Here is a 22,629-nt window from a genome sequence, read left to right as displayed (position 1 = left end):
GTTTGTCTCTGTGTGACGGCATATCAGTGACCAGAGGTGTGTCGAGGTGTTTGCAGCTGACCTTGGTCGCTGTGCCTCCAGAGGGGGAGCTGACGCTTCTCACTCTGCTTGTCAACAAGATTAGATTCCCTGTTGGCCTGTTACACACCCCCGACATGCCGCCAAGGCGCGGCGCTATGCGGCGGCCCGGCCCTGCCGCCAACCCGCCGAGCCGTGTGTCGGTGCATGAGGCGCTGTGTGTCGTGTGTCTGGGCGTGCTGCAGTTGCAGGGTTAAGGAAGTCGGAGAGGATGTGTGCTTTCGAGCAGAAACAGAAGGAAGAAGCGGTGGGGGATCAGCGCAGCCAGCCTGAACCGCAGCTCGTGCGTGAACGCATGTGGGATCCGTGTAAACGCACGTGTGCTGCTTTCTGAGGGGCGCCGCACGCTGAGCTCTGAGCTGTGCTTACTCCTCGCCCCGGCTCATCTGCACGCTTTTACCTGCCTCCGTCTCTTCCCCGCTGGCGGATGTTGCACATTTCAGTCCTGCTGCCTTTCGGACTCCAGCTGTGAACCAGGCCAGGATCGCAGCTGGTAAACGCTCTCTGCAGCTTGTTGCAGCCGCACTTTCTTCCTCTGTTTGGTTTATTTCAGCTCCAAATTCACTTCTAGGCAGCATGAAGGTTTATTTTTACATGAAGGTCATTGCAGGACAGTTCTTGGAAAACTTCATCATAAATTCTGCATGTTTCTTTTTCGTTGAGGCATTTTTCTCGTCTCCTGAGCTGTAAATATCTACTTGGAGACATGTTGAGCTTTCAGCATGGTGATAAATATGGAGCCCTGGCAACTAGCTTTTACAGATTAAGTAAATAAGAACTGAAGTTTATAATATTTGCACATAGTTGGATAATTTGTGCAGTTTTCCAATTCCAGAAAGTACATCAAAGATTTACAAAGTAAGACTAGATAAAAAATCCCCCCAAATGCAGTCATTTATACTTTAAAACTGATGAGACTAGAAACACACTGCTGTCCACCAGATCAAGGCTTTTTACATATTTAAACTGTTTGAGACAAAAAGTAGCAGCTTAAAATAAACTTCCTGAGTAAAAACAGTAAAAGGCCAAAGTTTGACGTGTGCAGCATAATTAGCATGTGTAACTTAAGGGATTTGTCTTTCAGTCTGGATTTCTCTCTAGAGGTTGGAAGCTTTCCGCCTCGCTCCTCATGCAGCTGCTGACGGTTTGTAGGATCCAGATTTCTGCTGTTCTGAGGATAAATCAACTCGGATCTGATCATCTCAACAAACTCTGAGTTTGATGTTGAACCAGAATGGAAATTCAGAAAATTTACTGAGATTATTTGGTAGATTATGTCATGAAACCATTACTGTACAGATGAAACCAGTGATTATTCTGTTTGTGATCATTTATTTCAATAATCCAGCTTGGAATTGTACATTTTGATTTTTTATTTCAAGTGTCTGTTCCTGTTAATTGTGACAGTTATGACTGACAACAAAATGAAAAAAAACATCTTTATCAACAAAACAGGTTAAACTACAAAAGGTGATGACTGAAAAGCCAGCTGTTCACAGTGCATTGTCTAAGTGTATGAACGGAAAGTTAAGTGGAAGGAAAACCTGACGTAAGAAAAGATATAAACAGGGATAACTGGAAAATTTATTGTGAAATAAATCCAAAGTCATTGAGGACTAATAGTTCAAACACCAAACATACATTAATGTGCCTTCATGCGCTCAGTGTTAGCGCTAGCACAGAAGCTAACACCTACAGTCTTCCTTATTCTGGGGATTCAGCCAATCAGGACCAAGGGAAAGGACTGAGCAGCCAGTCGTGTGTCAGTTAGCATTTCAGCTTCCAAGCTGCATTTTTCTTAGCAATATTTGAGATAATCTCAACAAAACCACACAAGCATTCAGCAGGTTGTAGACAACATTTCTGTATTTAATATCTTATGAAGCTGAATTTTGGGGTTTGTCATTAACAAATAACACTTTAAATGTAAAGATTTAATTTCTTTTAAATTGACTTTCCAGAGAGATTCAGGTTGATATGATGTGAATGTCTTTAGTTATGTTTCTCGGTTGACTCATGATGTCACAGAACATTTTTCAGCCTCCTGCTAATCCGGTCCAATAAAGTCACAGATCACTTGTGAGTCTGAAGGCGCCTCACTGTATAAACTGCTGAGGATTGTTGCCGAGTTGCTGTTTTAAGGAGCCTGGAACAAAAGGTTTCCTGGTCAATAGAGAGCAGCTTCAGCTCGGCTGAACAAGCCTGCTGTTTGATGCGTCAGATGTGGGAATAACAGCCCTCAGCAGCTGCTTCAAAGCCCCATCCAGACACTTTCCTTACAGTGTGACCGAGCACACTCTGAGTGTAGATCAGCCCTCAGCCGTGGCCCCAATGCTGCAGGGAGACTGGAGTGATGGAAGCAATACTTAAGCCATTAAGGCAGACAATTGGCTCAAATTGAGAGGGAGAGATAGAAAAGTAGGGAAGAGAAGGGAAAAAGGGAGGGTGATGGAGAAGCCGTGGCAGCAGTGGATCCACTCAACGACTTAATCCGAGCCCCAGGACACTCTCCTGCTGAGCTTCACACATTTCCGCAAACATGCAGTCGCACAGTAAAGCTCCTGCAATAACACCTTGTCATTCCTGGCCACAGGGGCGCTCATTCCTTCATAGTTAGGAAGAGTCGCCTCCTCCAACCACCTCAGGAGAAGATGGAGCGTGCAATCTAGACCAGATAGCTCTGTGAGCATTCGTACGCCTTCCGGCGTGAAGCTATTTATTGTGTTCGCAGGCAGAGTGAATGTTGTCCAGTGTCCTGGACGAGGAAGGCGCTCCTCTGACACTGGCTATTGTGTTGTGGCCCCTCGGACTCGCTCGGTCCCTGCAAGCCTCACAAACAGCCAACAAAGAGGGATTGTCTCCTCTTCCTGAAACATCAGCTGTGTGTGTCAGAGGGTGAAGGGATGATGCTCTGCGCTCTGAACCGCCGGCGCTCTTAAGGTCCAGTCGTCTTTTGGGAACATCAGCTTCTGATCGGGACTCAGCGACAGTTGGCGACCATTTCGTTCCTTCCCTTCCTTCCTTCCTCCCTTCTCTCCTTCCCTCTCCCACCAGCGACATCCCGGGGGCTCCCTCCCCGCCGGGGCCTGTACGATTTATCGGACAGCTTAGTGGGTAGCGGTTATTGCCCGGAGGACTGTTAGCGCGGGTTTGGCTCGTTGACTCCGCTCCCCGGTCTTGGCGTTTTTATTTGACATGTCCTTTAGGTCGTTTAAGGAATGGGGCGTTTCTGCCGAGCGCCTCGGCTCTTTCTGCAAAAGATGGATGGCCCGCGTTCAAAGGTCTGCATGTGTTTTTCTTTCCTTCCCACCCAGTCTTTCTTTATATCTCTCTGCTTTTCCCTGCTTTCTTCCTTCACTCTCACTCTGCTACTCCTGCTAAGCTTTATAATGTGGCATTAGTGTTGTCAGAGGACCAAGTCTGGGATTTGGCTTTGCTTTTCCCTCTTAAGATAATGCAATTCCTCTCTAATGCCCAGAATAACAAAAGGGAAAGTAGAGCAATAAAGCAACATGGCTATTGACTTGGTTTCATCAAATTGGTTCGTTGCCATTTTAAACAGACCACAGACTTTGATGGCTGTGTGTTTCTGTGTGTTTGCAGCCATTTGAGTCTCTTTCCTGGTGCTCTGGATGCTCTGCTGCCTTCTGCAGCCCATCAGGCTCCGTACTGAGACTCTTTCTTCATCTTTACACATCTGAACAAAGGGGACCGGCTCGCGTTAGCATTCCAGACACACGGTTTGAGAAGTGTGTATTGTGAAGATAAGTGTTGTTAGTGTGTACTGGAGAAGGGTGAAACCACTTCACCTCGATTTTGTTTGCATCCCTGATGTGGAAATGCAGCTGGAGTGAATCTGACGGAGGAATCTGCTGTGCCCAAATCCCTCAGACACCCAAACCGTCGTCTGTCCACCATGAGGCCCTGCGGTCGTCACCTGCACAGCCCAGAACCAAAGATTGGAGCAGCAACTCTGCTGGGGTTTAAATGACGGCCAAGGAGCTAAGCCAGGGGGTCCAAGTCGATCCTGGAGGCCCGGCACCCTGCATGTTTTAGTTCTCTCCCTAGTGGTAGTAACCGTTTCCTCAGCAGGTCAGGGTTCTGCTTAGGCCTCTAACGAGCCTCATTTGATGCAGGTGTGTGAAACCAGGGAGAGACTAAAACATGCAGGATGCCGGGCCTCCAGGACCGACTTGGACCCCCCTGAGCTAAGCTAATCCAGGATAACAGTCGATCCGAGGTTTTCACCAAGTTCTTCAGTGAAATGTTAGTCCACATGGTTGTAGTCCGGTTCTGGTCGACGTCTAGCCTCGGTTTCCTGTTTGCAGCCGACAGGAAGTCAGTCAGAGTCTGCTGCTGCTGTGGCTCAACCACCAGCAGGTCGGCTGGTTGTGAAATACTAAAACAAACCAACTTCAGCACTTCTACACGCCTTGCTGCAGCCAGCTGCTGCCACGTGATTGGCTGATTTATGGTTTGCATTAATGTGTGTACCTATTAAAGTGGCCTGTGAGTGCCTTCATGAAGCATCTCCACTTCTCTCTGTGGTTCGTATCTTTTTATGGACAAACAGCAGAAGAAACTGTGACGGTTTATATCGCTGCTTTGTTGGCGGGTTGTAAATCGGAGGAATGAAACTGGAGTTACTGACTGGAGATCCGCCGCTGCACCGCCAGAAATCACGTTCAGCATCGGAGTGAAGCGTCAGTTTGCTGATGTCAGGTCAGTGTGTGTAGAAATTGCCGGCTTCAGGGATATCGGGCAGTAAAAGCGGAATTGAAAGCCGCCTCGCCCGGCAGTGTGGAGCCGCGAAGGAACCCGAGAGTTTTATTAGTTTGGTTCTGTCCCTGTTATGGTGTGAAGAGGCTTTTCACTCCAAATGAAACTGTTGGATTTGTTCTCCAGATCTGAGATATTTGGCTTTTTCTAAGTTTGCTGAGAACAAACGATCTCCAAGGTTCAGTGTAGGAAACCTTCGTCCTGAAGACTTTCTCCGTTTTATCCGTGTGGGAGGCTTCTCAGATCTGCTTCAGTGCCATTATTTAAAGTCTCTGCAGGTAATTGGTCTAAGTCTGTCTGTTTGACCTGCAGCGATGTGGGGCGACTCTGATGGGGACTGACAGGATCCATTAGCTGGTCGGACTTACTCAGATCTTACTCAGAATTTAGTTGTTTGTATTTTGTTTGGTCTTGGTTTTACAAATAAGAAAATACTTTATTAAACATCAGCATCGAATCAGGGACTTTGAAACGACTGAGTCTGTTACGAAGAATCACAAACTTTCTGATCTGTTCACTTCAGATATTGATAACTATCGAAACTTTGCTTTTTTGTCACCTTTTCTTTGCTAATATTGCAACTTTATTTTACCAATATTACGACTTTATCTTAGTCTGTTCCTAATATTCCTCTGTAACTCAGGTTCATCTGTCGTAGCCGTCATGGAGGATCCTGATGTCGCAGCTGTTGCATTCTGGGACGTGACGTTGTGTGTCTTTGCTTGTCCGACAGTAACGGCACGGCCGGGAAGATGAACGGGGCGCTGGAGCATTCGGACCAGCCGGACCCGGACGCCATCAAGATGTTTGTGGGTCAGATCCCGCGCTCCTGGTCGGAGAAGGAGCTGAAGGAGCTGTTTGAGCCGTACGGCGCTGTTTACCAGATCAACATCCTCCGGGACCGCAGCCAGAACCCTCCACAGAGCAAAGGTACACACACACACACACACACACACACTGCTGCTGGTTCTGAAGGGAAAACAGCGTTTCCATCCAAACGTGACGCAGAACCACTTTCACTTCATGGATGCTCAGTGGCTGCTGTTTAAGAGTCAATTCCAGGATGGTTAATGGCTGAACACATCATATACGTGCAAAATTACACAAGCCAGCTCATATTTTGTGGACCATTTGAAGACAAAGACGCACCCTGACAGACTTGCAGAGTCAATTGTGCGAAAACGGCGTGATTTGCTGCTATTTTCCCTCCCATTCCCTTTCTCTCTTTTTTCCTTTGATGAATTCGTCAAGTGTGAGAGCAAACAATAGAGACGGCAGCAACAAATGGGCAGACAATGGTGTTGCCATATTAACACGCGTCAAGCAGAGTGGGTGCTGATGACACTTGTGATGAGACATGGGGAGTGGGAGGAGAGACTGACAGGAGGAGAGACGTGACGCCTCCGTCCAACTGCAAACCAGATTAATCAGGAAGACGAGCAGCTTTTACTTCCTCTTTCTCCTCAAAACGCAGCGTGTTCGATCCGTTTATTCACCTGCAGGGCTGCTTCTGGTTTATGGAAGGTCTTTAAACTTTCTTTGCAGAATCAGTTTAAAAATCCATGTATATAAGTATTTGCATGCTAAATATCCAGAGATTAATTTCTTACTTGATTCTTATGAACGGTTGATGAATGATTTGATTTTTCTCTCACTTTGTGAAAGATGAAGCTGGAAATGAATTTAAAATAATTAAAACTCTTTTCCAATTTGATTTCTACTTAATTTAAGGTAAAAAAAAAAAAGGTCAGTGGCTACGGAGGGCCAAATATGCCACATTCTAATAAATAATGAATAAATTATTTATACGTGTCATAGTTCAAATAAGCTATAAATAATTGATAAATTAATTTATACCATGGTTATCAGTCATATGGTTTTATGGTTTCCTGGTGAAACTGAATGTAATTCATATTCATCTCATTTAACGTCTGATTGGTTGATGTGGGCAGAGCTTCACTTAAGCCCCGCCCACTGGATTCATGACATGAATAAATAATATGATGCATCTAATTAATAACTTTTGCATTTTCAATGCAATTAATTTGTGATAAATTGAGGGAATAATTCCAGGGTTTATTAAATGTTTGTTAGTTTTTGGCATTCTTCACCCTCCGTAGCTCAGAGAGCAGTCAGTCTGTTTATGATGCTCTGAAATTTGAAATCAAGAAATAAATTATGGGACTTTTGCACCTCCGTAATTTGCAGGTTTTCTCCAGAAAAGAAAACAATTCAGGTAAAAATCTTTTGTAAATATATTCTTTTGTGGAGATTGTTGTCATTTATCAGTCATTGATGATCCAGAGATCGTTTATTTATTTGATTTTGCTGTTTTTGAGCCTCAGACGGTTTCAGGAGTTTTCTAATTATCTGTGAGATGCTCACAAGTCGTAGAGACAAACAGAATAATAAGTTGGGAAATACATTTTAAAATGAGGCAAAGATATTAAGCACATGAAATTCCACACATGATTACCTCGGGAGAAGCGAAGCAGAAGTTTCCTTCAGTTCTACTAGAAAATGGAAAAAACAAGTCCTGCTTTGAAAAACTCCCAGGAATCCTAAAGACGCTGATGTAAGATTTTCTCCATTCCTCCTGTGCTTGTGAAGCGCGACGTTCTGCAGGAGGGAGACGGTAAGAAGTGATCAAACCCAACCGACAGGTGTTCAGATCCTCAGAGATGATCTGCAGACCGATCCAGTAAAACTCAAATGATCCGCCTCTGGTTGAGAAGATGTTTTCAAACTGGATCTAGTTTCCTGTTTCCTAAAAGACGCTCCCTCTCCTCCTTCCTCTGAGTCCGTTGGGCCGACGCCGGTGCAGCTCGTCGTGTTCCCTGGATGTTTGCTGTGGCCTTCAGACGGCTCCGGCTCCCCGGGTTGGGCCTCTTCCTCCCCGTCCTTCAGCTCCATCAAATCTCCTGCTCAGCCTTCAGCACCCTTGAAATGAGTTGTTTTTATGGCTGATGAGTCAAGAGCGGCGCCACCTATCATGCTTTTCATTCTTCTGCTCAAAGTGACGTTCTCTCTCTGTGCTCCTCATCTTTTCTCTGTGCTGAGAGGTGAAGGCGTTAAGAGGAAGCGTTTTGATTGAGCTCTTCTGGCCTTGTTATTCTGCTGCTGCAGCTGCTTTCTGCTAGTTAGGTAAGCCGTATAGCCTCATCTGCTGCCGCCTCTCTGCTGAAATTTCAACTGTGGCCTCCCCGGCTCCGCTCTGTTTACTTTAATTTAGCCACAGTGCTGGGCGGAAAAAAACATTTGGGGTAAATGAGCCCTCCTGGTTCCCCTCGCGCTGACCCACAGACTGTTTCGTGGTGAAGCAGCAGCTCGGATCGGCGCGAGCTCGTTAGTGTCGGTTCTGTCTGCATCCTCATTAGTGGCCTTTTCTGTCATTCCTGAAAGGAACCTGAGCAGCAAACGGATGAAACGAACACAACGTGATAAACTCTCTCTGAGGACGCTTGGACCGGAACGTGGGAAAACAAAATAAATCCTCGTTAAATTCTGGGAAATTAGTGTTGTGTGCTGGATTTGAAAATGACAGAGCTGCTTTTCTGATTTCATTCTGTGAGCAGAAGTTAATCTGATATAATCTAACTTAATAAACAAGAGATTTGGTGTGAATGGGAGAGTTATTGTTTCTGTAATGCCGGCTCACATCTCTCCAGGCTGCGAAGGCTTCATCCAGGAAAATAATCGTGTCAAACCTTAAAAATCACTTAGACGTGTCTCTATGCGCTTGTCGTTTTTATACCTGAAGCTGTAAAATGTTGTTTTCTCCCATCATGCAGCAGTGAAGAAAACTGTTTTCCAACACGTTTCTCTGGATTTCTCTTGTTATTTTGAAGATTTTTGTGAATCTTCTTCTGATTTGAAGCTTTGGGAGAATCAAGCTTATAAATGATTCATCGTAAATCTTCGTTTTAAGTTGTTCATGGCTTTGGTCGCTTTAAGGTGTGAAAAGTCGATTGGAAAGATGAAACCTCATCCAATGAAGCATTAAAGAAAAACATATTTAAAACTTGTCAAGTTTTAATGCAAGAATTTCTTTATTTACAAATCAGGAAATCCAAAACCGTAACGATATTTTTGTCCAGAAATGGAACATAGGAGAGAAAGTTTAAAGCTAAATCTAATTAAAAACACACAGCTGAAGGAAATACATTATTAAATGTAACTTTAGTTTGAATGGAGTTCCACAGGGTCCAGTTCTCGGTCCTGGTTTATGCTGATGATGTTCCCACGAGTTTCTGAATAACTCAGGTTTAGTTTTACCTTTAGCTTTAATAATAACGGCATTTCATTTATTCACATTTTCCTAAGCATATGTGGACATTGAAAGAGACAAATAAAAAATGGAAAGTACATTTTGGGAAGTTTTGGATGGGATGACGGAGTAACCAGCTGTAAAACCCTGTCAGGAAAACAGATGAAACTTTACCTCAGCCTGGTGGATGAACTCCTGGTAGGATTAGTTAAATCATGTTTTATCATTTGTTTGTATGAATCTGGGTTTGAAGAAGATCTGACCTGACTGACTTCAGATCCAGTCATGATTTCCTGATTTGAGTTTTTACTGCTATGTTTTTGTGGAGCCAAAACCCATGAAAATGTGTTAAAATTGTTATAAATGTGAAGTTTTCACCAGTTACATCAGTGTGAAATCAATCTAATGTGTAAAGTGTTAAACATGTTTCTCTACGAAAATATATTTTAATTTGACACGAAATTCTTACCAGATGTTGGTACAAACCAACAGATCTGTCCATACATACCGGTATGTGTAATAAAGTGGGACGGCTTAAAACCGAAAGAAAACGAGAAAACGACTGAATTCTTCCATGTCAGCAAATTCACAGCAGCTGCTTCAGCAGCGACTAACGGCTGACAGAAAGTTTCTGATCATGACTTCAGTTTTCCTCCTCAACTCATTAATGCTGAACTTCCAGATGTTTTTCTGAACTTCTGGATTAGGAAGTGAAAAGACGTTTTTATTCTCTGCTCTGCTACATTATTTTGGATAAATGTAATAGATTTGCTGTTTTCTGTCGCTTCATTGAAGCCAAACTGCAAAGTATAACTTTAAATCAGATCTGGACCAACATGGATGAAGAGGAGTAAATAAATGATTAATTAAAGGATTTAATTCCCACTGAAAGCTTTGGCTAAACTACAGTTTTCTCATCAAACCACTAAGTGGTTATCAGTGGATCAGTGTAATCCTCCACTCATTATTAATTTTGTCATCTGGTGTCTGAGAGCCTGGAAAACTAAATTCCTGCAGCAAACGCCAGTCGTTTCCGTAAAACCCAGAAATATCCGGATCGCTGCTGCGCTTCCAAAAACACAAACTTTAACTGATCTCTCTAAGCCTGTTTAGGTTAGTTAGAAGCCAAAATTAATAAACTGCGGGAGTTGATTTGGACTGAGCTTCGTTACTTTGAATAATCCCCCAGATTTTTCGGCTTGGTTCCAAAGTGTTAATTGGGTCCAACATGAAGCTGCTTTTCGTTGTTGTTGGTAAAATCCCAGGACTGGTGTGTATATGTGTGTGTTTATGCCGACGAGGAGAGGCCAGGGAATATTGGTGGCGCTTGTGTTGGTTTAATGTGTTTGGAGTTAATAACCAGATGACTGGATGAGCGGTGGAGGAAAGAGGAGTGAGTGAGAAATGGAGCAATTTGCCATTTTGTGCTGAAAGAGAGACAGAGATGCAGGGAGAGATAAAGAGAGAATGAGACAAGGAGAGCCAGAGGGGTAAACAGAAAATGGTCTTCTTGCTAAAACACAACCGTAAGCTCCATGACGGGTGTGTGTGTGTGTGTGTGTGTGTGTGTGTGTGTGTGTGTGTGTCGGGGTTTTGGCAGAGGATGTGATATGTCATTTATCTTAATGATGCACCATAGCCCACATGAGCTGCTGAGACGCACACAATAAGTTTAATGTCTTCATTAAGTGGCTCTTTTCTGCACCAAATTCTTTGTGCACAGCGTGACCTGGAAATAATTCAGAAATATGGAAGTATGAAAAATTAACTGCAAGCCACATGGAAAGCAAATACATCATGGAGGGAATATTAGGATGCTGCAGATCCAGCCTGCAGGTAACGAGGAGGTGACGAATGTTTTAAAGCAGAAGAGAAAAAAGTTTTACAGGAATTAATGTGAAACTGCAAAATCTAAATTGCTTGAAGTCGATTTTTAAGATTCTAAAGATTTTACTTATTTTGGAGAATGTTTGGAATAATTTCAACATATTTTACCAAGCAGACATGTCAGATTGTCATAAAGGGCCTTAAAATAACATTTATTGTCCAGTTGATAAGACAGTGGAGGCTTAAAGATCATCACAGTATTAACCTCACAGATTATAATTTCTCCACCGTGTCGTTTTAAAAACAACCAGGCAAACCAGAGAAATTCAAAGGTCAAGAATAAAGGAGACATAAACTCAGAAAAACATAATTAGACCAAAAATCAGCTCTGGTTGTTTTCCTGCTGTTAAAACTAGAACTTTGTATTAAATTCATATTGAGAAATTACAGCATGGACGATCATTTCAAAGTTTCTACAAAATGGTGAAAACAGCAGCAAGCAGGTCCTGGTTCGGCTCCCAGAGGGACTCCTGATGGCACAACTGATGCTTTTCAAACAAACAATTTTTAAAACTGTTTCCATCCAACTGTTGGGCAAATTTTGAGAAAACTTAAAATGTCGCAAAGCATAATTTGAATAAATGTTGGAGCTGCGCATGACTGTAATAAACAGGAAGTGGTTGAAAATGGAGAGAGGTTTTCAGGAAGGTCGTTTTCTATCCTGTCAACTTTCTCTGGTGAAGCTTCCTGTCGTCTGGAGACGAAGAGAAAGAAACGCCATTTTAACGTAACGGTGGAAACTTCGGGTCAGAAACGTGAGGTAAACGTTCGTCAACCAACTCCATCTCCTCTTTAACTCATCCTCCCAAGATACAATTTTTTAAAAATATTTCAGGTTTGCTGTATGAAAATTGAGGGTAATATTGTCCAGCTTGTTTGAACTTGTCCTTCATTTTGCTTTCTCATATCTAGCTTTTCCAATCAGATTTCTGAGCTAGTTTGTTGTTAAAACCTGCATCTCCCTGCAGAAACAAACCAGCGGATGAAATAATCTCAGACTGAACCTCAGATGTTTGACAGAAATGTTGCACAATAATCTGTTTTCAGTAATAAAACCCCAGACTCCAGTGATGTCTGTTGGTCTGAACGTCGTCCTGCTGCCTTTAGCTGAAATGTCGTTCTGATGGACAGAATGAAAACAGGAATCTGGTGAAAACTGCAGCCATGATTCCAGATAAACGCAGGCAGAGAGAGAATAGAGCCTCTGATTCCCGATTAGCTCGGCTCCGGTTCCGCGTCCAGAGACTCAGCAGAGCCAACCGCCTCCCTCCGCTCCGCTATGGCAACGCCGAGCGAACGGCGCTCCGTCCAAAACAATTATCTGCTCTAATGGATTCGGTTGAGTCGGGGCCGACCTGAGACGGGGGACTGATTTATTTCATTCTTTCCTAAAGCAGAGCGGCCAATTATATTGCCTTAACTAGACGTTGGCTTTTTGAGTCGGCTACCCAGGCCCAATTAGAGAGCAGCTGCAGGTGGATTTTAATGGGAGCTTTTTTTTCTGTGTGGATTTTCAGCTCATCTGTGTTTTTTTCCCGTTTCTGCTGCTGCATGGCTCAGCGACGGGGAGATTGCTGCTTGGTTATGAGTGAAGATGCTTTGTGGAGCACTGTGGGTCATCCAGACGTTGGCTTCGGTTCCCAGGAAAACGCCTCCTGTTGTCTCTGCGGTGGGGGGGCTGGAGCTGCCTCGCCAAAGTAACCAGTGGATTGTGTAGATTTGTGAAGTGCAGTGAGTTGGACCGAGTCCCGCGTTAACAGGATTAGAACGTCGGCCAAACGCCCGTCAGAGAGGCGCCATTGTTTGAAGCCCTCCACTCATCCTCTGTGTTTCTCCATCGGTAAATCTCTCCTTTATTGCGCCGTCAGATCCGGACTGCGTTCCCCGTCGTTCACTGTCACTCATTCAGGGGCCGAGCGGAGGGAAACCGGCGCCACCCGGAGGCCGTTAGCGCTGCTAGCAGCCAGGTGCTAGCAGCGCTAACGGCCTGCAGAGTTTACTGTGGAGGGACAGAATAAACAAGCTTTTACTGTAACTATCAAACCATTATGTAACCGTTCAAATAAAATAACCATGTTTATCAATACAAAATAAACTGAGATCTATAAAATGTTGAGTAATTTATAATAATCAAATTTCCATAAATGTTCGCTCACATGTTGCAGCTAATGTTTCCGATTTCTGATGTTTATTTATTTAAATGCAAAATCAATCTACTCACTAAGAGTAGCAACAATATTATTATTCAAGTAAAAGAAAAAAGTAAAGTGCAGCCAAACTACTTTTATAAAGACTTTTTTCCCAAAAAGTTACTCAAATGAATGTAACCAGTAAAACCAGTAAACCCATTAATGACAGGACACGGGCCGATACAGCCGCCTCTGCTGGAGCAGTAACTGAAGTTAGCAGATCTGAAATAATCAGTGTCCAGTCCAGGGGGCCACGGCCCCTAATGCCCTCCGATGCCGCCGGCCTGGGCACTTCCCCCACACTAATACCCCCCTCCCTCTGGGCCTGCAGGGCTTTTCTCCATGTGCTGATTCAGCCTCCAACCTGCAGCTTTAATAAGACGGGAAAGAAGATTTTAACACTTAGAAATAAGAAATTATGTAAATTTTTCACACTATGGATACAGGATAATTTCATCCCCTGAGACCTGCAAATATTACTCTAATAAATCAGCTGCACAGGGAAAGATTTCCAACACTAACTGGCTTCTAAATTTTTCTGTAGATAAACGCAGCCTGAATAATTACAGCCTCGTTTTAAGAAAAGTTTTTACTTCCAGGACAATCTCAATGAAAATCTGCATGAGAAACAGAAATTATGAATCTGTTTGGATTAGCAGCAACCAGAAGAGATGAAAAATCATCAGAGGAAAGTTTTTATTTTAAGTTCAGCCATTTGTTGTCTTAATAATTCATGTAAATCATGTTTTTGTTGCTTTTTGAACAATTATTCCCTCTGGTTCTGAGCAGCTGGGAGGAGTTAATATGATGCGTAACCATGGCAACAAGGTGTTTACAACTGTTAGCAAGTGATTAGCATCTCAGAAACTTAGATACCACCTGAACTTTGACCGTCCTGCCAGCTATGTTGGCAGCATCATGATGTGGGGCTGCTTTCCTGCACAAAGTGGACGGGATAAAAAAAAATCCTTAAATTCACCTGAAATCTTCAGCTGGATGCAGAAACCTGGAGAACGAAACGTTTCCGGAGCTTAACTGTAAAGAAAATCCATGAATTGATCTCAAACAACCTAAAAACAAAGTGATTTAAATGAAGTGAACCTATTTTACCGGAAAGATTCAGCCAGATAAAGACCAGAGGAGGTTTAGTTTGGACCTCTGTTACTGAAACTGTCTGTATATTCAAACTCCAGTTTTTATTGCATCGTCATGAATATGGATTATTATTCTGCCTTATTCTGAGGTAAATACTGCAGACGCAGAGCGATAAACTGAGGAGTTTCTGATTGTTTCCATCTTTAAGGCTGAAGCTGCTGGAAATGTTTTATTCTCTGGACGCATCAGGAGCGTGTTTCTCTTTCTGCTTCTGTTTTTTTTAAACTAAACACCAATTACTTATCGCCACTTAAACTGCCGGCTTGAATTACTACCTTGGAGCAGATTTTTCACAATTTCAGCCGCATCATTTTCAGCAGGGGTTCATCCTATTCCAGCACAAAGGAAACAGAAGCGTTTAGCAGGGCTGTTATCAGAGCATGTGGGTCGGCCTTTATAACCTGTAAGCGTTTTTCCTTTTCTCCTCTCAGCCTGAAATGAGGATTCAGTGTGGAGTGATTTAGCGTTTTGCACGGCGGCGTTCTGAATACGTCATCATAACCTGTTTATGTTTCACACATCAGAGGTCTGGGGACGCTCATCAGCTTTTTATCCACTTCTCACCTGGTTTTATTGGCTGTTTTTAAATGTTTAAAAACATGAAATAAACCCTTGTCTGGAGAGAATATGAAGAGATGAGAATCTGATGGGATTATTAGTAAAAAACGTTTTTTATTTCAATCATCCCTTTTGTGACTCGTATCATAGAGCATTAAGACCAGGCCACCAGAATGTCACTTTAATTATGAGAATATAGTTAAAATATTAGCAGAATAAAGACAGTTTTACCAGAAGAACATCCTAAAATACAAGAAATTAAGTTGTTTCAATGAGAAAAGGCCTGGATATTCTCCTAAAATTAAAACTTTATTCTCGTATTGGTAAAACTGACTTTATTCTTGTCTGACTCTAATATTTTATTGTAGGTTTGATCTGAATTCATCCTCCAAATAAACAGAAACTGTAAAACCTGCTAGTGGAACAAGATGGCCGCCCTGAACGGGAAACCCAACGAGTTCATTGGAAACAAATTAAATCTCCAAACCCAGAGTTTGGTAACTGGATTTCTGAGTAAAGTTCTTCTGGGTGTTTTTGGTTCTTGATGAACTTAAAGTTTAACTTGGTCTCTGACGGATCGGCTCATTTCCTCAAACCTCTGCTGGGACTTTCAGAGGAACCGACTGTGAACAGTTTGTCTTTTCTTATTTTGCAGCAGAACCCAGCCGAAGCCGACCCATCAGAACTTGTTCTGATGGGAACGTCAGTCGGGCTGTGAAGTGTCCACATGATTGTCCTCTCAGGCTTTGCCATCTTCTTGTCAGAGTCTGATGCTGAGCACACTCCAGCTTTACTTTTTTCAGGATTTGGTTTCCTGGGAGCAGAAAGCTTCTGACATTTGCTGCTTTGCTTCTCGGAATGACACGGTTTGACTCGATTCTGCCTCCGTCGCTTTCGGTGTTGGCTGCTTTTCTTTGATTTGCGCTGCAGATGGTAATCCTGGAACAAGATTAGCTGACCATGAAACTGCCATCTCTGCTTAGAAGGGGCATTGCCCTGTGAAAGTCTGCGTCTTTATCTCGGTGTAGAAGTGCAGCTTCTCATCAGAGTATAAATAACAGGTTTGCATTTCATTTGGTCACCTCGCGTCGCTAAAAGACAAAATAAAAGGCGGTTCCACATCATCCGTGCGCAGTGCTTTCTGATTTGTCTCCTGAGATGAAGCGGCGCTGCTGGTTTGCATGAGCATATTGTTCTTTTTTAGCTCCATCCTCCTCAGTGGCGACACCTGTGAAGGCGATGATAAAAGCCAAGCCTGACGGCGCCTGCAGAGGAAACGCAGAAAGTTGTTTTCTGCTCCGTAAATACTTAGATTTAACTTTTTTACAATAAAAACAACAATGTAGCAGCTTGTTCAAGTCCCAACAACCTCATCAGCAGTGATTCAGCTCTGATGGTAACGAGTCTGTCATTCATTCATTCATTCATTCATTCATTCATTCGGGTGTTTCGGAGGTGAGATGCATCTTAAAGCTGCAGGAAATGTTAATGTTTGAGGTCTGGATCTTTTTCAGCATTCTGTGGATTTTCTCTCTTCTTTGGAATCAGCTGCTGCTTTTCTGTTATAAATGTTTGAAATGTGCACAAAAAACACAAGTTTCATTGTTTCCATTAAATGTGAAACACGATTAGAATCACATGTGAATAAGTTTAGTAAGTCGCTGCTCCACCGTCCTCCAACCACTTCCTGTCGTTTTCTTCTTCATGGGGATGTGAATAAAATGTTTCCATTGCAGTTTGGAAAATACCTTCTCATCCAAACGCTGAAACTTTTCATTGACGAGTTTTTTTGGGGGTTTTTTGTCGGTTTTTTCACTAAACAAACGTATTTTTGAAATGTGAGGATGTGAAGTGAGCGGTTCACTTCGCGTGAGAAAATAGTTCCATTATGTTATCGTTTAAATTAACAATTACAAAAACATACAGTAATGACTTCATCAGTCACAAAAGACAAATTAAAGGGCGGAGCTGCTCTTATTTTCACAAATAAACATTTTAAATGGAAAAACTGTTTTCTGGAAATGTTAACCCAAGATAGACGTTATAAAAAAATACTTCAATTGTTTTAAAAGGAAATTTACAAAAACGCTTCCAGAGAACCACAGAAGAAAAAAAACAAACAGAAGAGCAGGGTTGCCAGATTGGGAAAATTTATCCTGCTTCTAAAAACATCTGATGGATTTTTAGAAAGTATTCAATCCAAAAACACCAAATTTCACCAAGTGTTGTTGGTCTAGTTTCTACTGCAAATATCTTCATTTTATCTTATTTAAGTTATAAGTAACTTTTCAGGAGATAATAGGATCTTGATTAAAGTAAATAATTCCTTAAAATTGATTTAAAAAGTTCTAGTTCTGGCAGATTATTTGCTTTATAACATGATAAATTGTCTTGTTATAGTGGAATTAGGATTGTTTTAAATCAGCATGAAGGATTTAATATTAAACTTTATTTTTATGGGTTTTATGAGTTAAAGTTTGCAGTAAAAAGTGGAAGAAGTGAAGGTGAATCTTTGCGCTTCAGTTAGGAATGATTTTAAGTAAAAGCTGACATGTGAGGTCAATTTGACCCATCAGGACCACCATAGCTGCTGCTCTGTTGTTCCAGAGGCCGGATGTGTTGACAGAAACAGGTGGGGGGGGGGGAGGTTTTCGCTCAGTCAAAGGCCGCTGTTCAGCCTCCATGAAGCATTTATGAACCGGCATCTCCCTCCTCTGCTCTTTATTCTGTTCACAACCTCTTCCTCCCCCATCCCTCTTCTTCTGTGGTGCACTCCCTCTGCCCTTCTTCCTCTTGTCCTCTCAGCTCGTCTTCCTGTTGTTCTCTCTCTCTCACACACACACACACACACACACACACACACACACGCAGCAGCCTGTAATAGATTTACCCTCTCCTGGAGTTTGTGCGCTCGTCTCTGGTGTGTATTTTTTGAGAGTCCCTCTTCAACAACTCAAGCAGAGCGGATCTCGGCGCTCTGAGCCCCTCTGCCTCAGAGTAAATGTTTGTGCTGCGAGAAAAGACTCACAAAAACCGCCGGAAGAAGCATTTATGCCAGTCGGCTGCACATTTTTAGCACTTTTAAAGTGTGTTTGTGTAAATGCGACGCGTTGCTGTAGACAGACTTCTCAGATAAGCATGTCACTCTGTGGCTCACTGCAGGTTTTTTTTCTGCGAGCGAGTGTGCTGACTGTTAAACAGGTGGAAGTGACACACCCGGGTGTGTAAATGTGTGTGTGTGAGGTCCGCTCCTCTGCTCTTTGATCCCCGTCCTGACAGCCCACCACCTGGGACGATCCGCCACATGCTGCATGGCTCCGAGGCGCGGCGACGGCTCGGGAATCTCAACGCGCGGCGGCGGCGGCGCTCTCCATATAGCATGCAGGGGGCATGCTATATGCTGCCAGAATCGCTAATGCTAACACCAAAAGCTAACCCTCACATGTCCAGCTCTGCAGGAAACGCCACTGGAATCGTAATTTGTGGCTAGCACCTAACACTGTTTATTGGAATTGCAAATGGCCCATCGGGGGCCAAAACATGAACACCGGTGCAATTGGAATGATAATGGTAGTAATGCTGCGGGCCGAGGCTACGCTAACGGTTCCCTGCTGGATAACATCCACTTTGCACCGAGCTGGAGGAAAACCACTAAGAGCTAATGTGGCTCCAAGGCTACAGTCTGATTAACTTTAAACCAAACACCTTGGTGAGCTTACAGTCCAGGCTTTGACTGGGCCAATATTTAACCTTCATTTCATAATTTTTTGAGCCATACAGACATAAACATGATGGAGCAGCTTTAGCCTGCTTCGTGTTGTCAGTCAGGTCCTGTTTTTATTGTTTTTAATGATTTATTTATTCCAGTTTGTCTGTGGAGGTGAACTCAGCCGTGTTATGAAGCTCGGTGGCCAAACCTTCAACTGCTGCTGTGTCGTTACTCAACAAGTTGTTGCTAGGGAACCAAAATTGGTGGAACTTACCCATCAGGTTGTTGCTAGGCAACCAAAATTGGTGGAACTTACCCATCAGGTTGTTGCTAGGGAACCAAAATTGGTGGAACTTACCCATCAGGTTGTTGCTAGGCAACCAAAGAGAGAGGAAGTTGGTTGATTCCACCAACCTAATGTCTCACTCTGGATCAGTCAGAGAATATTCTATCAGCTGTATTATCTATTGATCTCGTCTGTCGTGATATTTATTATTGATTTATTATCCAGCTTTATGTTAGATTGACTTATTTCCTTCTCCACACATCCAGTTCATGCCAGCTGTCCGTAAATGTCAACGACAGTTTGGAGAAAACACCAATCAGTTGGTTGTTCAACAATAATTGAACAATTTTCTTTTGAGTCTTTCTTATCCAATAGATGTAGACATAATCACAATACAGTACTTTAGCCTTAAAATTAACCAAAGTATGAACAAACCTAAAGAATATTAAAAATAATAAAAACACTCTAAAAACTAACTAAAGCTGACGAGTTGTGTTTTCTGTCTTATTTGAGCCTTGGTGATTATTAGAAAATATTTCTGCCTCTTGTGGTTTTTTGGTTTTTGCTTTGTTCTTATTGACTGATGGTTTTCAGCAACAGGTGGGGGAGGAGGAGCTTGTTGTGTGTGATGCTTTTTATACATTTCTAAGTCTCCATCTTGCTGATTGTTCCATTAGAAGGCGACAGGAAGTGACACGCGGTGGACTGTGTGTTAGTGGAGGTGAAGCAGACACTAAGCCCGGCGTTATCCATGCAATGCAGCGGCGGGCGCAGCGCGGCGCAGCACAACGCGGTGCAGCGGCATCCAGCTCAAGTCGGCGGTGCCAGGCGATGGGCCAGCTCATCCCGCAGGACGCTGCAGGAATCCAGATCCATTTCGCTCCCAGCCTCATCACTGGGACTCTGGGACGGCAGGCGAAACCCGCTCCAGATGCTCGCTGCTGGACCGCAGGCCAGGCGTCACCGGCCATCAGAACCAGCAGCGGCTCCGCCTCGGTCCGGCTGATTTGATTTGTGTCAGAGCACAACGGGAAAACAACAAAGCAGATGTAAACAAAAGCGCTTTCTGCTCACCGCTGGACAAATAAGCACAGAAATTAACAGATGGCAAAAACTGGAGGCTCCAGAATGACGATCCGGCAGCGGCTCACCTGTGGCTGCTGCGTGATGATGGGATATTTACCTCTCTAATAAAGCCAGCTCGTGTTTGATGCAACACAATCTCAGACCCACAGTGTGTAATGTTTTCTGCGCCGCATCCTCAGTCTGGATTCAAAGGAACTTCTGAGATCTTTGTATTAATTGATTCAGACAGAAGGATCTTCAGATTTTCTGGCCCAGATCAACAGACAGCTGATGTTTGCAGAAGAGCCACGCCTCTTTGTCTGGCCTAAATGTTTTCTTCCTGGGTTTTTTTGCATGAATGTTCAGATTTCTGCAGCTCTGCTCTTCCTCTCTGCAGGGACTCAGAAACCTGCTGCACTTTGCATCTTTCTGTTGGCTTTACAGGCAGAAATGATATCTAATGTTTGGGATTAAATATAATCCATCAGGTGGAGTATGGAAGGCAAACAGAGCATAAAGTGAATTAATAAATGCCCTACAGATAATATTCTATAATTAAATGTTAGATTCTTCTCAGGACATTTGTAGGTAAAAAACGGAGTACATAATTTAATCTTCAAATAAAATATGGAATAATAATTCAAAAAAATTATATTGTTAATAAAATAACTAATTATTATTAGAAATGTTATTAAAACATTTTTATTATAAATAATTTATAGTAGTAGCTAAAGTCATTATAGACATACATATAAAATATATTTATAATAAGTAATTGATAATAATAAAAATATAATACTACCATTATTACCAATATTCTAATTATTATTATTATCATTAAGCCATTTTTACAGCTTTTTTTCCCAGAATTTTAAGTAATTTGACCGTTTTGTAAAATTTGTCCATTTTCTGTTTTTCTTTTATTTTTACAAACATTTTGAATCTCAGTTCACAAACTGTAATATAATTGGTCCATATTTAATGTCAGAAGATAAATGCAACAGATTTCAGCCTCCTGCAGAGCGAAATGATCATTTATTTTAAGATTTGAGGCACAAACAGGCCGTAGAATCTGGAGAAGCTCTTCCTGGCTTGACCTTCATGTCTGTAATTAAATCAGGTCAGCGAAAGCATCGCTTCCTTCTGCAGCGTTCCTCTGATTGCTGCAGGATTAATGAGCAGAAAGCCGCTGCTCCAGCGTTTCTGCCTTTTATTTTGTGTTTGTGTTCCTGCGTCTCCCCGCGTGCCACTTCCTCTCGACTCGACTCATCAGGCTTTGAAACCGATCCAGAAGCCTTCTCGTCATCTCAGGCTGGATGTTTGTGTTGTTAACATTCACTCAGCGTCTGCAGGTGTCGACAGGTGATGCCAAGCAGATGAATATAGAAGCTGCTCTTTGTTGCTGATCCCTCTGCTCTCTGTGTTTCCTCTGTCTCTCCAGGCTGCTGTTTTGTCACGTTTTACACAAGGAAAGCTGCCCTTGAAGCCCAGAATGCACTGCATAACATAAAGACCTTAACAGGGGTGAGTATTTGTGTCTTGGCTTCTCCTCTTCCCACCTTTCGCTCTAATCACACACTCCCAGCAGCGCCCTGAGGCGCGCTCGCCCCCGGCCTGCGTGTGTCGGGGAGATTACCTCCATGCTGCCATGCCGCATTTAGCAGCGGTGAGTGACCGGCCGCGCGCAGGTGAGCAGCCGCCTGTCGCAGGGAGTTTGTGTGAGAAGCCTGGCCGTTGATAAGCAGGGAAGCAGATGCTGAAGGCAGCCGCCGCTGGGAGTTTGTTGGAAACAAACACTCCTGTTTGGAAGCATTGTTCCTCCAGAGGAACACGCTGCGAATGGCGTGGAGCTGGGAGCCGAGCTGAAGGTGTCTCCCAGCTGGATAATAACATTAGAAAGAGCTGGATTTGTTTTGGTGGAGCTGCAGGAGTCAGAGATGTAATGTGGTCTCTTTACTGGGCCTGCAGAGATGCAAATTAAACTTTGTAGCCCCGTTTCAACATCCAGAGGTTCCTCCAGGACTGCTGGTCCTTCCTCTAAAATCTTCTCATTCTCTACTATAGAAAACCTGATTATTTGAAGTAGTTTCTTTTATTTACTCAGGTTTCTCCTGTTCAGATCACACAACAAGAGATCCACAGGACATCTCTATAAAACAAGCTTACAGAGGCTGCATGCAGCAGGTCGTTATAATGAATGTGTGTCAGTTTGTCACTCAGTATGGAAAAACATTCCTGACAGATTACAGCATCTTAAAAAGTCATAAAGGGACTTCCTCTGTCTCCGTCCTCTCACTAAGCTGCTTCTAAACGACACACTTTTCTCATTTGGGCAAAAAATTATTTGGGTTTTAATGAGATATAAAAGTCGTTAAACCAAGAAAAGACACACTGCTCTCGTACTTATTTCCCAGCTCTGGCAGTTAAGCTCTTCTGTCCAGAGTTACTGGACTCAGTGGGTAAGACGTGGGCAATACGACTCTCTGCTCAGGGCGTCTCTGTCTGGGGTAACCGCTACAAACATCTAGAGAAACAAAGAAAAGACAATAATGTGACATCATCAGAGATATATTTATGTCTTAGGGCTAATTCCCAAAGACATAAATATATGTCTATATGTTGGACTAGTCCAACTCCAGTCTGTTTGTCTTGAAAG

The 22,629-nt window shown here is 43.1% G+C and overlaps 1 pseudogene; it reads left to right on the top strand.

Moving 5' to 3' along the window:
* Nucleotides 1-21,584, top strand: part of LOC106950946 (uncharacterized) — a 174,998-nt pseudogene extending 153,414 nt beyond the window's left edge.
* The last annotated feature ends 1,045 nt before the right edge of the window (nt 21,585-22,629 follow it).

The sequence above is a fragment of the Poecilia latipinna genome, unplaced genomic scaffold (genome assembly GCF_001443285.1).
Source record: "Poecilia latipinna isolate Pla-1442-1.1 unplaced genomic scaffold, P_latipinna-1.0 Scaffold431, whole genome shotgun sequence".
NCBI lineage: Eukaryota > Metazoa > Chordata > Actinopteri > Cyprinodontiformes > Poeciliidae > Poecilia > Poecilia latipinna.
The sequence above is the reverse complement of the archived record's forward strand: the minus strand, read 5'-3'. Positions and strand labels throughout refer to the sequence as shown.